Source organism: Idiotropiscis lumnitzeri, chromosome 19 (assembly GCF_059441095.1).
Source record: "Idiotropiscis lumnitzeri isolate Australia: NSW breed Sydney's pygmy pipehorse chromosome 19, RoL_Ilum_1.0, whole genome shotgun sequence".
In the NCBI taxonomy this organism is placed as follows: Eukaryota; Metazoa; Chordata; class Actinopteri; order Syngnathiformes; family Syngnathidae; genus Idiotropiscis; species Idiotropiscis lumnitzeri.
Window position 1 is genome coordinate 2,518,066 of NC_142409.1, and position 17,539 is coordinate 2,535,604.

General features: G+C 42.1%; 2 non-coding genes across 2 annotated transcripts; one reads left to right on the top strand and one right to left on the bottom strand.

Moving 5' to 3' along the window:
- Nucleotides 1–1,370: 1,370 nt before the first annotated feature.
- On the bottom strand, nt 1,371–1,452 carry trnas-uga (transfer RNA serine (anticodon UGA)). Its single transcript has one exon. It is a non-coding gene; the product is annotated as a tRNA-Ser (tRNA).
- Nucleotides 1,453–13,698: 12,246 nt separating this feature from the next.
- On the top strand, nt 13,699–13,780 carry trnas-aga (transfer RNA serine (anticodon AGA)). Its single transcript has one exon. It is a non-coding gene; the product is annotated as a tRNA-Ser (tRNA).
- The last annotated feature ends 3,759 nt before the right edge of the window (nt 13,781–17,539 follow it).

Here is a 17,539-nt window from a genome sequence, read left to right on the forward strand (position 1 = left end):
TGTGTTCTACCTTGTCCCTCTGGATCTGTGGAGGTTTCTCCGAAATTACACGTGGCATTCAGAAATTTGAATCAGTCTTGAAATTGCAAAAGATCCTTAGATTCTCCTCTGAAAAGCTCACTTTGGCAGCAGGATAAGAACCTACGAGGGGACACCCCAGTGAATTTTTAGTCCATCACCCTGACCACTCGGCCACACCAACACAGTTGCCCTCCAGAGGTGACATTTTCTGATGACAATACATATTTTGCTAGGGGGAAAAATTCCATCAGCCCCAAGCACTCACTTTGATTCCATTGAAGCAGATGACGTTGCCGACTAATGGAGGAGAGAGAATACTCATCCTTTGTTTTCTGCATTTGTGAGTATGAATTCGATCTTCCTCGTGTCTTTGAAATTCCGATGGTTTTGTTCCGTGAAGCAATGTGTTCTACATTGTCCCTCTGGAGCTGAGGAGGTTTCTCCAAAAACAGGCACGGTTTTAAGAAGTTTGAATCAGTCTTTCATTTACAAAAGAAACACGTTTTAAATCCAGTCCTGCTACAATTGAAGGTAGTTTACACTAATACAATGTTTCTTGACCGACAAAAGGTTCCAACTTGAGATGAGGTGGCTGAGTGGTTAAGGCAATGCATTGCTAATACATTGTGTTCTGCACACTCGCCGATACTTGACATTTAAAATGGGACTCATATAATGGGAAATGTGTCTTACCGTGTTAATCGGAATAGGAGGTGGGTCTATGGAAATAAGAACATTGTGTTCTACACAAGTGGGTATAAATTCCACCCTCGATGGACCTTAACATATCAAATTATGATGATAATATTGGAAAGGTGTTTGACCTCTTTAGATATGGGAATAGTACTTTGGTAATATAAGCAGTTTTGAGAAATTTATGTCGTTAAATTGCCAAAAAGAAACACAGTCCTTGTCCGACAAAGGGCATTTGCAGAACTACGACCCTTCCATATGGATAAATGGGGATTTTACATGATATGTTTTGTTAAATTGTTGAAGACCCTAATCTGATATTAGAAGATAAAGTTACCTGCGGAAAGATACACTTTGGTGGCAGTATTCGAACATGCAAGGGGCGACCACAATGTATTTCTAGTCCATCGGCTTAACCACTCAGTCATCACAGTATGCCTGTTGTAGGTGAGATTTTCCAAGTACAATACAGATTTTGCCAAATTGCCAAAGATCCATAGTCCAAACACTGTATTCGTCCAACAAAACACAGTTTACCCTAATACAACCATTCTTGTAGAATAATGTGGATTTTACATTTTGCATGATGCGATTTGTTCAACTGTTGAAAAGTCTTATCAGATGAGAGAACACCCGGTTCTCCTCTAAAAAGCCCACGTTGGCAGCAGGATTTGAACCTACGAGGGGAGACCCCAATGGATTTCAAGTCCATCGCCTTAACCACTCAGCCACACCAACAAAGTGTCCCCGTTGCAGGTTACATTTTCCAAGTACAATACAAATATTGCTACTGCAGAAACCCATCAGCCACATGCACTCACTCCTCCCATTGAAGCAGATGAGGTTGCTGACTGTTGAAGGATCTAGAATACTCATCCTTGTTGTTCGACATTGGTGAGTATGAATTCCATCTTTCTCGTGTCTTGGGAATTCCGATGCTTTTGTTCCGAGAGGGAATGTGTTCTACCTTGTCCCTCTGGATCTGTGGAGGTTTCTCCGAAATTACACGTGGCATTCAGAAATTTGAATCAGTTTTTTAATTGCAAAAGAAATGAAGTCTAAAAACAGTCTTGTTCGAGCAAAACTGAGTTTGTAATGTCCTTCAAGGAGATGTGCTAGGGGGCAGAAATCCATCAGCCCCAAGTTTGCAATGTCCTTCAAGATGTGGACGCTTATCTGATAATATAAGCACTCTTTTTGATCCCAGATGAGGTTGCCGACTAATGAAGGAGATAGAATACTCATCTTGTTGTGATATGCCTTAACGTGTCCGTTGCTACATAGTTGCTATGGTCCTTTTATGTTCTGGTCTTTTATGATGTCATATAGGCTTGATTCCTTGAGTATTTAAGAGCAAGTTATTCAGAGACACATCGTCAGTACGTTAAGCTTTCTTCATGTGAGGATGTCAGCCATTTTCCATGTGTTCTTAATCCAGGCCTGCTTGTTATTACTTGGAATTTTGTATATAAAGACTTTTACGTCGCCACCTCCGTCTCCTGTCTGCTTTTGGGTCCAAACCCCTCTCCTCACGTGACAGCACGTACTGACCATCATGGACCCAGCAGACCCAGAGGACCCAATCCACCGCGCCATGAGGGCACAAGGGGCACTGCTCGGCCAGCACGACCAAATCCTGAGGGAGGTTATGGAGTCTATTCAGAACCTCTCCAACACCGTCAACTCATTGACTATCCAGATGACGTCCAGCGCTCCACCACAATCGTCATCACCGACTCCGGCCCACACGTCCAATCAAGGAGTGACCGACTCACCCGCTACTGCTGTGCCTTTTCACCGTGAACCCAACATTCCGCCACCTGAACATTATTCTGGGGAGGTAGGAGCCTGTGTCCAATTCCTAGTAAACTGTTCCTTGGTTTTTGAGCAACAACCGTGCGCTTTTTTGGATGATCGCGCCAAGCTGGCCTATGTCATTAACTTGCTTCAGGGAAAAGCAGGGAAGTGGGCCAATTCCTTGTGGGAGTCAAAGTCAGAAACATTGAGATCATTTCTGCTTTTTCTGAGGAGATGCGCAGAGTCTTTGATCAGCCCTTCCGTACCGAGTCTTCAGGCAAACGACTATGGGCATTACGTCAGGGCTCACAGTCAGCTGCAGAATATGCCATAGAGTTCAGGATTTTAGCCTCTGAAACAGGATGGAATGAGGCAGGACAGAGAACAGCCTTCGTTTGCGGACTGTCCGAAGAGCTTCAAGACGAACTGTCTACACGGGACGAGCCTGAGTCCCTCGAGCAATTAATCTCCTTAGTGATTCGGATTGACAACCGCATCAGAGAACGCCGTCGCAGTGCCAGACCTGCCCACCCTAACTCCCCTCACACGGCCATTCCGCGACGGATCGCCCAGCCTTTTACAAGCACCTTGATGCCTGCTTCTGCCGGGGAAGAACCCATGCAACTTAGCAGAACTCGCCTCTCCCAGGAGGAACGCGCCCGGCGGGTTGCGCAGGGTCTTTGTCTCTACTGTGGAAAGCCTGGGCACTTTATCAATCAGTGCTCACTCGTACCCAGGGGTCCTCTTGATACCACAGAACGCCGCCTTAGGGTGAGCGACACTAGAACCTCGACTGAACCTCCTCGTCGCATTAACTTGCATGCCACTGTCTCCTCCCTCATGCATGATCAACCTTCAGAGAGGCAGGATCCGGAGACCATCATCCCCTCTTCATGTTTCATCAGGGCGGCTGTGTGGGACATTGAGCAAGCCGTCTTGCAGGCCCAACAACAGCAACCAGATCCTGGCTCGGGCCCTCCGGATCGACTCTTTGTCCCAGATTCTGTCCGCTCTCAAGTCCTGCAATTGGGACATTCTTCCAAGTTGGCTTGTCATCATTGAATTGAACCCTCCAATTCCTGCGGCAACGCTTCTGGTGGCCCCGAATGGCTCAAGATGTGAGGGAGTTCGTCGCTGCTTGCCACACCTGCTCTCGGGGGAAGCCTTCTCACCATCGCCCAATGGGTCTTCTGCAACCCCTGCCCATCCCCAGCCGCCCCTGGTCCCACCAGTCGGTCGATTTCGTCTCTGGCCTGCTGCCCTCCGAGGGAAACACGGTCATACTGACTGTAGTTGACCGTTTCTCCAAGATGGTTCACTTCATTCCATTACCCAAACTTCCTTCCGCATTTGAGACGGCAAACATCCTAGTGAACCACGTCTTCAAGCTTCATGGCATCCCCATTGACATTGTTTCTGACCGGGGTCCCCAGTTCACATCCCAGGTATGGCAAGCTTTCTGTAAAGCTCTGGGAGTGTCCTCTAGCCTGTCTTCAGGTTATCATCCCCAGACCAATGAACATCAGAGAGAGTCAATCAGGATCTGGAGTCATCCCTCAGGTGTGTTTTGGCCCGCCGTCCTGCTTCCTGGAGCCTACACCTACCATGGATCGAGTATTCCCACAATTCCCTCACCTCCTCATCCATGGGCATGTCTCTGTTCATGGTCGCATATGGATATCAACCTCCACTATTCCCTTCCCCGGAACAAGCGGTCGCCGTTCCCTCTGTCCGCGCTCATCTGCGGCGTTGCCATGCCGTATGGAGACATGCCAGAGCCGTCCTGTCCCGCACAGCCCAGCGCAACCAACAACTGGCCGATAGACATCGATCTCCGGCCCCTGACTATCGCCCAGGGCAAATGGTTTGGCTATCCTCCCGTGACCTTCCCCTCCAGACTGATTCCCGCAAACTAGCCCCCAGATTCATTGGACCGTTTGAGAATGAGAAGGTCATTAAGATAAGATAAGATAAGATAAGATGTCCTTTATTAGTCCCACAATGGGGAAATTTGAGGTGTTACAGCAGCAAAGATATAGATCACACAGAGTCGGCGGCGTAATGTAGCCGTTAATGTATAACATTAGCAGCAGACATTCATAACAATGCATGCAAATATACACAGTATAAACGTATCTAGTTTAAGGAAACACTCCTAATGTATGTCCATTATACAGAGGGGGAAACACTGTAATGATAAAAACTACTAAATGATTGAAAATACTGCAATGATAAAAATATTGCAATGATAAAAGTACTGTGATAGTAAAAGTACCGCAATGATACGAATACTGCAATTATAAAAGTACTGCAAGGATAAAAGTACTGTAATAGTGAACGTCCTGCAATGGTAGAAATACTGCAGAGATAGAAGTACAGTAATAAGAATACGGTAATGTAAACAAAATACATCATTGGTCAATATTTAAGTACACCCTTGGCTGAAAGTGCAGTAGCGGTTTATATTGCATCCTAGGACTGCACAATATCACTAATGCCCGCCCCTTTTTTCCTCTTTCTTTCCCCCGCGAGACAGTCCATTATGCCCCATCCTAACACTTCCTAGCACTTCCTAACCAAGTCCGAACACTTCCTAACCAAGTCCGAACCAAGTCCTAACGCTTTCCTAACGTGAGTTCCTAACTCGGAGGATTTCCGGCAAAGAGGGGTAAAAGAGCCAATCATCTTTCGACTTCCTGACTTGGGGGCGGAGCAGATGAACCAATCATGGCCCTTTGTTTAACTTGGGCGCGGGGCAGATGAACCAATCATGGCCCTTTGTTTAACTTGGGGGCGGGAGGATGAACCAATGACGGCTCGTCTCATCGCGCTACGCCCCACAATCGCTTCCGTGAATGGAGGCTCCGCAGAGCAACCCTCGAAGACCAAGAGCGAGGGAGAAGAGGCGAGTCACATAAGAAGCGGCAGAGGAAGACCACTTTATAATTGCAGCAGACATTCATAAAAAGCATGCAAATATACAAAGTATATACGAACACTTAGATCCCACAACATATACAATTGTAAGGAAACACTCCTAATGTCTGCCCATGGTACAGAGGGGTGATAAAAGTACTGTAATGGTAAAAGTACTGCAATGATAAACAAATACTGCAATGACAGAAAATACTGCAATGATAAAAGTATTGAAACAGTAAAAGTACTGCAATGATAGAAAATACTGCAACGATAAAAACAATGATTTATTTATTTTAAAATTGTTTATATTTTGTAAGTTTTTGCTTTCCCTATATAAGTTTATATATACTGTTCATGTTTTCCTTTTTTATCATTTATTTATTTATTTTATAATTTTTTATATTTTTTAATTTTTGCTCTCTTATCTATACAAGTTTGTATATATTGTTAATAAAGATTAAGATGTCCTTTAATAGTCCGACAATGGGGAAATTTGCAGTGTTACAGCAGCAAAGATATAGATCACACAGAGGCGGCGGCGTAATGTAGCCGTTAATGTATAACATTAGCAGCAGACGTTCATAAAAAGATACTGCAACGATAAAAACAATTATATTTTGTAAGTTTTTGCTTTCTCTATACAACTTTATATATACTGTTAACGTTTCCCTTTTTTATTATTTATTTATTTATTTAGTTTATAATTGTTTATTGTATATACTGTTAACGTTTCCCTTTTTTATTATTTATTTATTTATTTAGTTTATCATTGTTTATTGTATATACTGTTAACGTTTCCCTTTTTTATTATTTATTTATTTATTTAGTTTATAATAGTTTATATTTTGTAAGTTTTTGCTTTCTCTATACAACTTTATATATACTGTTAACGTTTCCCTTTTTTATTATTTATTTTGTTTATAATAGTTTATATTTTGTAAGTTTTTGCTTTCTCGATACAACTTTATATATACTGTTAATGTTTCCCTTTTTTATTATTTATTTATTTATTTAGTTTATAATTGCTTATATTTTGTAAGTCTTTGCTTTCTCTGTATAAGTTTATATATACTGTTAATGTTTCCCTTTTTTATTATTTATTTATTTATTTAGTTTATAATAGTTGATATTTTGTAAGTTTTTGCTTTCTCTATACAACTTTATATATACTGTTAACGTTCCCTGTTTTATTATGTATTTACTTATTTTATAATTGTTTATATTTTGTAAGTTTTTGCTTTCTCTATACAACTTTATATATACTGTTAACGTTTCCCTTTTTTATTATTTATTTATTTATTTAGTTTATAATAGTTTATATTTTGTACGTTTTTGCTTTCTCGATACAACTTTATATATACTGTTAATGTTTCCCTTTTTTATTATTTATTTATTTATTTAGTTTATAATTGCTTATATTTTGTAAGTCTTTGCTTTCTCTGTAAAACCACCATTATTCCTGTCCCCAAAAAGTCACCAGCCGTCCACCTGAATGACTACCGTCCTGTTGCTCTCACACCAGTCATTATGAAGTGCTTCGAGAGGCTGGTTCTCCAGCACATCAGGGATTGCCTTCCTCCCACTCTGGACCCCTACCAGTTTGCATACCGGGCTAACAGATCCACTGAGGACGCCATCGACACTGCTTTGCATGTTGTACTGGGCCACCTGGAACAACAGCGGAGCTATGCAAGGATGCTCTTTGTGGACTACAGCTCGGCATTCAACACGATCATCCCAGACATCCTCGTCGCCAAACTGGACACTCTCGGCCTCCCTGCCCTCACACGCATCTGGATTAAGGACTTTCTGACCAACAGACCCCAGACTGTGTTGCTCGGCCCCTACACGTCCTCCACCCTCATGCTGAGCACCGGTTCCCCCCAAGGATGCGTGCTGAGCCCTCTCCTGTACGCCCTCTACACCTACGACTGCAGCCCGGCCCACGGCAACAACACCATCGTCATGTTTGCTGACGACACGACAGTGGTCGGTCTGATCTCGGAAGGTGACGAGACAGCCTACAGAGAGGAGGTAAAGAGACTGACAACTTGGTGCAAGGACAACAGACTGCACCTTAACTCTGCTAAAACAAAGGAGATTGTCGTCGACTTCAGGAGGAACAAGACGCTGCCGCCCCCCCTCTGCATCGAAGGCGTGTGTGTGGAGAGGGTCCACACGTTCAAGTTCCTGGGAGTACAGATCTCCGATGACCTTTCTTGGAGTCACAACACCACAGCAGTGGTAAAGAAGGTCCTCCAACGTCTGCACTTCCTGAGAGTCCTCAGGAAATTCAACCTGGACAGGAAGCTGCTGCTGGCCTTCTACCACTCGTCCATCGAGAGCCTGCTGACGTACTGTGTCTCCACCTGGTACAGCGGCTGCACTGAGGCGGACAGAGTGAGGCTCCAGAGGACAGTCAAAACAGCGCAAAGGATTATTGGCTGCCCTCTCCCCTCGCTGTCGGACATCTACACCGCCCGGTGCCTCAGAAGGGCTCTCAACATCGTCAAAGACAATACCCTCCCAAACTCACACCTGTTCGACCTGTTGCCCTCTGGCAGGCGCTACAGATGCATCAAATCAAGGACCAATAGACTGAGAAACAGTTTCTTTCCGAGAGCCATCTCCATACTGAACTCTCACACACACACGAGACCACCCTAACCTTGCAAAACAGCATTGTGATGTGTTTCTATATGCCCTATTCAGTCTTATTTATTTATCTAATTTATATATTTGTCTGTATTATTGTTGTATTGCACTGGAGAGGGGAGCCCTCTAATCTCATTGCACACTCGAGTACAATGACAATAAAGGGATTTCTATTCTATTCTATTCTATAAGTTTATATATACTGTTAATGTTTCCCTTTTTTATTATTTATTTATTTATTTAGTTTATAATAGTTTATATTTTGTAAGTTTTTGCTTTCTCTATACAACTTTATATATACTGTTAACGTTTCCCTTTTTTATTATTTATTTATTTAGTTTATAATTGTTTATTGTATATACTGTTAATGTTTCCCTTTTTTATTATGTATTTATTTATTTAGTTTATAATAGTTTATATTTTGTAAGTTTTTGCTTTCTCTATACAACTTTATATATACTGTTAACGTTCCCTGTTTTATTATGTATTTACTTATTTTATAATTGTTTATATTTTGTAAGTTTTTGCTTTCTCTATACAACTTTATATATACTGTTAACGTTTCCCTTTTTTATTATTTATTTATTTATTTAGTTTATAATTGCTTAGAATTTGTAAGTCTTTGCTTTCTCTGTATAAGTTTATATATACTGTTAATGTTTACCTTTTTTATTATTTATTTATTTATTTAGTTTATAATAGTTGATATTTTGTAAGTTTTTGCTTTCTCTATACAACTTTATATATACTGTTAACGTTTCCCTTTTTTATTATTTATTTATTTAGTTTATAATTGTTTATTGTATATACTGTTAATGTTTCCTTTTTTATTATTTATTTATTTATTTAGTTTATAATAATTTATATTTTGTAAGTTTTTGCTTTCTCTATACAAGTTTATATATACTGTTAACGTTCCCTGTTTTATTATGTATTTACTTATTTTATAATTGTTTATATTTTGTAAGTTTTTGCTGTCTCAATACAACTTTATATATACTGTTAACGTTTCCCTGTTTTATTATGTATTTACTTATTTTATAATTGTTTATATTTTGTAAGTTTTTGCTGTCTCTATACAACTTTATATTTACTGTTAACGTTTCCCTGTTTTATTATGTATTTACTTATTTTATAATTGTTTATATTTTGTAAGTTTTTGCTTTCTCTATACAACTTTATATATACTGTTAATGTTTCCCTTTTTTATTATTTATTTATTTATTTAGTTTATAATAGTTTATATTTTGTAAGTTTTTGCTTTCTCGATACAACTTTATATATACTGTTAATGTTTCCCTTTTTTATTATTTATTTATTTATTTAGTTCATAATTGCTTATATTTTGTAAGTCTTTGCTTTCTCTGTATAAGTTTATATATACTGTTAATGTTTCCCTTTTTTATTATTTATTTATTTAGTTTATAATTGTTTATTGTATATACTGTTAATGTTTCCCTTTTTTATTAGTTATTTATTTATTTAGTTTATAATTGTTTATATTTTGTAAGTTTTTGCTTTCTCTATACAACTTTATATATACTGTTAACGTTTCCCTGTTTTATTATGTATTTACTTATTTTATAATTGTTTATATTTTGTAAGTTTTTGCTGTCTCTATACAACTTTATATATACTGTTAAGGTTTCCCTGTTTTATTATGTATTTACTTATTTTATAATTGTTTATATTTTGTAAGTTGTTGCTGTCTCTATACAACTTTATATATACTGTTAACGTTTCCCTGTTTTATTATGTATTTACTTATTTTATAATTGTTTATATTTTGTAAGTTTTTGCTTTCTCTATACAACTTTATATATACCGTTAATGTTTCCCACCAAGCCCGCGCCGAGATTCGAACCGCCTCAGTTTCCTCGTCCTCTCCCCTCCTCCTCCTCCTTCCCCCTCCCTTTTCCCCCCTTTTTTCCTCTTTCTTACCCCGCGAGACAGTACGTTATGCCCCATCCTAGGGCGAGTGGTTAAGGTGATGGACTTGAAATCCATTGGGGTCTCCCCTCGTAGGTTCAAATCCTGCTGCCAATGTGGACTTTTTAGAGGAGAACCGGGTGTTCTCACATCTGATAAGACTTTTCAAAAGTTGAACAAATCGTATCATGCGAAATATAAAATTCACATTATTCTACAAGGAATGGTTGTATTAGGGTAAACTGCGTATTGTTGGACGAATACAGTGTTTGGACTTTGGATCTTTGGCAATTTGGCAAAATCTATATTGTACTTGGAAAATGTCACCGACAGCTCGCATACTGTGATGACTGAGTGGTTAAGGCGATAGACTTGAAATCCATTGGGGTCTCCCTCGTAGGTTCAAATCCTGCTGCCAACGTGGGCTATTTAGAGGAGAACCAGGTGTTCTCGCATCTGATAAGACTTTTCAACAGTTGAACAAATCGTATCATGCGAAATATAAAATCCACATTATTCTACAAGGAATGGTTGTATTAGGGTAAACTACGTATTGTTGGACGAATACAGTGTTTGGACTATGGATCTTTGGCAATTTGGCAAAATCTGTATTGTACTTGGAAAATGTCACCAACAACTGGCATACTGTGATGACTGAGTGGTTAAGGCGATGGACTAGGTATACATTGGGGTCGCCCCTCGCATGTTCGAATTCTGCCACCAATGTGTATCTTTCCGAAGATAACTTAATCTTCTAATATAAGATTCGACTCTTCAAAAATTTAACAAAACATATCATGTAAAATCCCCATTTATCGATATGGAAGGGTTGTAGTTCTGCAAACGCCGTTTGTCGGACAAGGACTGTGTTACTTTTTGGCAATTTAACGACATAAATTTATGAAAACAGCTTATATTACCAAAGTACTATTCCCATATCTGAAGAGGTCAAACACCTTTCCAGTAGCATCATCATAATTTTATATGTTAAGGCCCAACGAGGGTGGAATTTATACCCACGTGTGTAGAACACAATGTTCTTATTTCCATAGACCCACCTCCTATTCCGATTAACACGGTAAGACACATTTTCCATCATATCAGTCCCATTTTAAATGTCAAGTATCGGCGAGTGTGCAGAACACAATGTATTAGCAATGCATTGCCTTAACCACTCAGCCACCTCATCTCAAGCTGGAACTTTTTGTCGGTCAAGAAACATTGTATTAGTGTAAACTGCCTTCATTTGTAGCAGGACTGGATTTAAAATTTGGTTCTTTTGTATATGAAAGACTGATTCAAACTTCTGAAAACCGTGCCGGTTTTTGGAGAAACCTCCACAGCTCCAGTGGGACAACGTAGAACACATTGCTTCACGGAACAAAAGCATTGGAATTTCAAAGACACAAAGATCGAATTCATACTCACAAATGCAGAAAACAAAGGATGAGTATTCTCTCTCCTCCATTAGTCGGCAACCTCATTTGCTTCAATGGAATCAAAGTGAGTGCTTAGGGCTGATGGGTTTTTTCCCCCTAGCAAAATCTGTATTGTAGTCAGAAAATGTCACCTCTGGAGGGCAACTATGTTGGCGTGGCCGAGTGGTCAGGGTGATGGACAAGAAATCCACTGGGGTGTCCCCTCGTAGGTTCTTATCCTGCTGCCAAAGGGAGCTTTTCAGAGGAGAATCTAAGGATCTTTTGAAATTTCAAGACTGATTCAAATTTCTGAATGCCACATGTAATTTCAGAGAAACCGCCACAGATTCAGAGGGAAAAGGTAGAACACGTTTCCTCGCGGAACAAAAGCATCGGAATTCCCAAGACACGAGAAAGATGGATTTTATACTCACCAATGTAGAACAACAAGAATTAGTATTCTACCTCCTTCAACAGTCGATAACCTCATCTGCTTCTATGGGAAGAGTGAGTGCATGTGGCTTATGGTTTTCTGCAGTGTAGCAATATCTGTATTGTACTTGGAAAATGGCACCTGTGAATGGTATATTTTGTTGGTGTGGCCGAGTGGTTACGGCGATGCTCTTGAAATCCATTGGGGTCTCCCCTCGTAGGTTCAAATCCTGCTGCCAACGTGGGTTTTTTAGAGGGGAACCGGGTGTTCTCACATCTGATAAGACTTTTCAACAGTTGAACAAATCGTATCATGCGAAATATAAAATCCACATTATTCTACAAGGAATGGTTGTATTTGGGTAAACTGCGTATTGTTGGACGAATACAGTGTTTGGACTATGGATCTTTGGCAATTTGGCAAAATCTGTATTGTACTTTGAAAATGTCACCGACAACTGGCATTCTGTGATGACTGAGTGGTTAAGGCGATGGACTAGGTATACATTGGGGTCGCCCCTCGCATGTTCGAATTTTGCCACCAATGTGTATCTTTCCGAAGATAACTTAATCTCCTAATATAAGACTCGACTCTTCAAAAATTTAACAAAACATATCATGTAAAATCCCCATTTATCGATATGGAAGGGTTGTAGTTCTGCGAACGCCGTTTGTCGGACAAGGACTGTGTTTCTTTTTGGCAATTTATCGACATAAATTTCTGAAAACAGCTTATATTACCAAAGTACTATTCCCATATCTGAAGAGGTCAAACACCTTTCCAGTAGCATCATCATAATTTGATATGTTAAGGTCCAACGAGGGTGGCATTTATACCCACGTGTGTAGAACACAATGTTCTTATTTCCATAGACCCACCTCCTATTCCGATTAACACGGTAAGACACATTTCCCATTATATGAGTCCCATTTTAAATGTCAAGTATCGGCGAGTGTGCAGAACACAATGTATTAGCAATGCATTGCCTTAACCACTCAGCCACCTCATCCCAAGTTGGAACCTTTTGTCGGTCAAGAAACATTGTATTAGTGTAAACTACCTTCAATTGTAGCAGGACTGGATTTAAAACGTGGTTCTTTTGTATATGAAAGACTGATTCAAACTTCTTAAAACTGTGCCTGTTTTTGGAGAAACCTCCTCAGCTCCAGAGGGACAATGTAGAACACATTGCTTCACGGAACAAAAGCATCGGAATTTCAAAGACACGAGGAAGATCGAATTCATACTCACAAATGCAGAAAACAAAGGATGAGTATTCTCTCTCCTCCATTAGTCGGCAACGTCATCTGCTTCAATGGAATCAAAGTGAGTGCTTGGGGCTGATGGAATTTTGCCCCCTAGCAAAATATGTATTGTCGTCAGAAAATGTCACCTTTGGAGGGCAACTGTGTTGGTGTGGCCGAGTGGTCAGGGTGATGGACTAAAAATTCACTGGGGTGTCCCCTCGTAGGTTCTTATCCTGCTGCCAAAGTGAGCTTTTCAGAGGAGAATCTAAGGATCTTTTGCAATTTCAAGACTGAATCAAATTTCTGAATGCCACATGTAATTTCAGAGAAACCTCCACAGATTCAGAGGGAAAAGGTAGAACACGTTTCCTCACAGAACAAAAGCATCGGAATTCCCAAGACACGAGAAAGATGGATTTTATACTCACCAATGTAGAACAACAAGGATGAGTATTCTACCTCCTTCAACAGTCGATAACCTCATCTGCTTCTATGGGAAGAGTGCGTGCTTGTGGCTTATGGTTTTCTGCAGTGTAGCTATATCTGTATTGTACTTGGAAAATGGCACCTGTGAATGGTATATTGTGTTGGTGTGGCCAAGTGGTTAAGGCAATGGACTAGAAATCCATTGGGGTCTCCCCTCGCATGTTCAAATCCTGCCACCAACGTGAATGTTTTAGAAGGGAACTTGATCTTCTAATATCAGAATTTAATAAAACATATCACGTAAAATCCCCATTTATATACATGGAAAGGTTGCATTTCTGCAAACGCCGTTTTGTCGGACAAGGACTGTGTTTCTTTCGCAATTTAATGACATCCAAATTTCCGAAAACTGCTTATATTACCAAAGTACCATTCCCATATCCAAAGAGGACAAACACCTTTCCAATAGCACCATCTTAATTTGATATGTTAAGGTCCAACAAGGGTGGAATTCATCCCCACGTGTGTAGAACACAATGTCTTATTTCCACAGACCCACCACCTATTCCGATTAGCACAGTAAGACACATTTCCCATCGTATCAATTTTAAGACTGATTCAAATTTCTGCAAACCGCTCATATTACGAGAGAACCCTCCACAAATCCTGAAGAACAGGGTCATACGACTTTCCAACATAAGATGCTTTGGACATGTCAAGGTCCGACGTGGGTGGGATTCAAACCCAGGTGTATAGAACACAATGGATTAGCAGTCCTATGCACTAAAAAGTACATCTCAATCCAGAGGGTTTAGCCTAAAAAGCAAGTTTAAATTGGAGCATTGTCGAAGTCAAGAAAAGTAAAATTGGTGAAAACTCCTTTTTGTTGGACCATGACTTTGTTTAGACTCTGGTTCTTTTGCAATTTAAAGACTAATTCAAATTTCTAAAAACCACACATATTTCTAGAGAACCCTCCATATGTCCTGAGGAACAGGGTCAAAAACCTTTCCAGGAGTATTAGATTTATTTGAAATGTTAAGGTGCGACGAGAGTGGGATTCATACTCATGTGTATAGTACACAATGGTTTGGCAGTCCTTTGGATCTAAATGTGTCTCTTGATTTAGAATGATTCACAGAATAACCAAGCTGAATTTGGAGTTTTTTCTAAATCAAGAAAGGTTACATTTTAGTAAACTCAATTTTGTTGGTCCAAGACTGCTTAAACCGGTTCCGCGCGAGTGGCTGCCTGTTTACAGCAGCGTGGCTCACTATTGAGCCTTTTTCGTGTGTTTTTTCCCTTTACCCTGTTTTATTTTATTTTTACCTCATCTCAGCAATGGACATACAACTTGCGGTGGTTTTACTGCTGTTGGGGGCTGTTTTTTGCGCGATCGTGTCCGGAGACGAAACTCGGAGCTACGGATCGATCGTGTACTCAAGAGATCAGCTGTTAGCACTCCGTGCTAACCCCGCGTCGACTCCCGGAGCGAGACCCGATATCCCCCGCGAGCTGAGGAGGAAGAGACGGGGATGTCGTGCGGGGGCTAAACGCCAGGCAAGGATGAGACGATACCACCCCGTCCTCCCATCCGTTATTATGGGGAATGTTAGATCCCTCCCCAATAAAATGGACGAGCTAACAGCGCTAACCCGGCACGAGAGGATTGTCCGGGAGGCTAGCTTGCTGGTGTTCACGGAGTCGTGGCTAACAGAGCTAACGCCGGACGCCGTCGTGGAATTGGACGGCTTCCAAATACTACGCGTGGACAGGACACTGGAGAGCGGTAAGAGGAAAGGGGAGGGCTGGCTGTGTTTGTTAATGATAGATGGTGTAACCCTGGGCACATAACTGTTAAGGATCAACTTTGCAGTCGGTACATTGAGCTGATAGCTGTTAGCATGCGTCCGTTCTATTTACCGCGAGAGTTCAGTCATGTGATTGCGGTGGCGGCGTATGTGCCACCCTCTGCTAACAGTGAGACAGCCTGTGACGTACTGACTGCAGCTGTGAGCAGGCTACAAACACAGCACCCAAATGCCCTGCTCCTTATCTCTGGTGACTTCAATCATGCTTCTCCTTCCTCCTCTCTGCCTTCATTCACACAATATGTAACCTGCCACACCAGAGACAATAAAATATTGGACCTTTTCTCTGCCAACACCAAGGAGGCGTACACATCACTGCCCCTCCCCCCGCTGGGCAAAGCTGACCACAACTTGGTTGAGAAGCCGAGGAGGCCTTAAAGGACTGTTTCAAAACAACTGTGTGGGAGGTATTCAGCGAAGCTCACGGTGAGGACATTAATGGTCTAACAGACACAATTACAGACTATATTAACTTCTGCATGGCGAACACCATTCTCACCAGGACTGTAAGATGTTTCTCCAACAACAAACCCGGGATCACACCGGACATTAAAGCTCTCCTGAAGGAGAAAAAGAGGGCTTTTGTGTCAGGCGACAAGGACGAGCTGAAGAGAGTGCAGCGTCAGCTGAGAAGGAGGAGGGGAAAAAGTCCTACAGGATGCGGATGGAGGAACAACTGCAGCGGAACAATGCCAGGGATGTCTGGAGGGGCCTGAAGACCATCTCAGGCCACGGAAAACCAGGTAAGACCCAGAAGTGGGGGGGGGCTTCAGTGGGAAAATGAGTTGAACCGTTTTTTCAATAGGTTTGATCAAATACCTGACCCCGCTCAGGCTCCCCTGCTGCAGCCCCCACCAACCCCTCCTGCCACTGCAAACGAGACCCTCTCTCCCCCTCTCTCTCCCCTCTCTCTCTCCACAGGCTCCATTTCCCAGCGTCATCAGACAACCACCACTTCCTCCTGCTCAGCCTTGTTCCTCACAACATCTCAGGTGAAGAACCAGCTGAGAAAGATGAAGGCGAGGAAGGCAGCAGGCCCAGATGGGGTTAGCTCCCAGCTCCTCAAATCCTGTTAAGACCAGCTGTGTGGAATCGTCCAGCACATGTTCAACCTGAGCCTGAAGCTGGGCAGAGTCCCCCTGCTGTGGAAAACATCCTGCCTGGTTCCGGTTCCAAAGACACCCCATCCGAAGGAGCTCAACAACTTCAGACCAGTGGCGCTGACGTCTCATCTGATGAAGACCCTGGAGAGACTGGTCCTCGTCCATCTGCGCCCCCTGGTCAGCTCCTCAATGGACCCACTCCAGTTCGCATACCAGCCTGGCATCAGTGTGGATGATGCCATCATCTTTACTCTCCCACCTGGAGAAGGCGGGGGGCACAGTGAGGATCATGTTCTTTGATTTCTCAAGTGCTTTCAACACCATCCAGCCCGCCTCATTGGGAGACAAGCTGGAGCAGGCGGGAGTGGCCCACCACCTCATCACATGGATCCACGACTACCTCACAAACCGGCCACAGTACGTGAGGACACAGGACTGTGTGTCTGACGTGCTCCTCTGCAGCACAGGAGCGCCGCAGGGAACTGTTCTGGCTCCCTTCCTGTTCACCCTTTCTACACCTCGGACTACAAATACAATTCCACAACCTGTCACCTGCAGAAGTTTTCTGATGACTCTGCGATTGTCGGCAGGGGTTCGTGGACTGGTGTCAGCAGAACCGCCTCTAAATCAACGCTGGGAAATCCAAAGAGCTGGTGGTGGATTTCCGCAAGCGTCGGCACTCTCCACCTGCACCAGTGAATATCCAGGGAACAGACGTTGAAAGGGTCTCAACTTACAAGTACCTGGGTGTTCATCTGAACACTAAACTGGACTGGAGCGACAACACAGACGCTCTCTATAGGAAGGGTCAGAGCAGACTCTTCCTACTCAGGAGGCTGAGGTCCTTTGGCGTTCGGGGAACACTTCTCAGGAACTTCTATAACTCAGTGGTTTCATCAGTCATCTTCTATGGAGTGGTCTCCTGGGCAGGATCTCGGGCCGGGACAAAAAGAGACTGGACAAACTAGTGAGGTGGGCCAGCTCTGTCCTGGGCTGCTCCCTGGACTCTGTGGACTCAGTGGGGGGC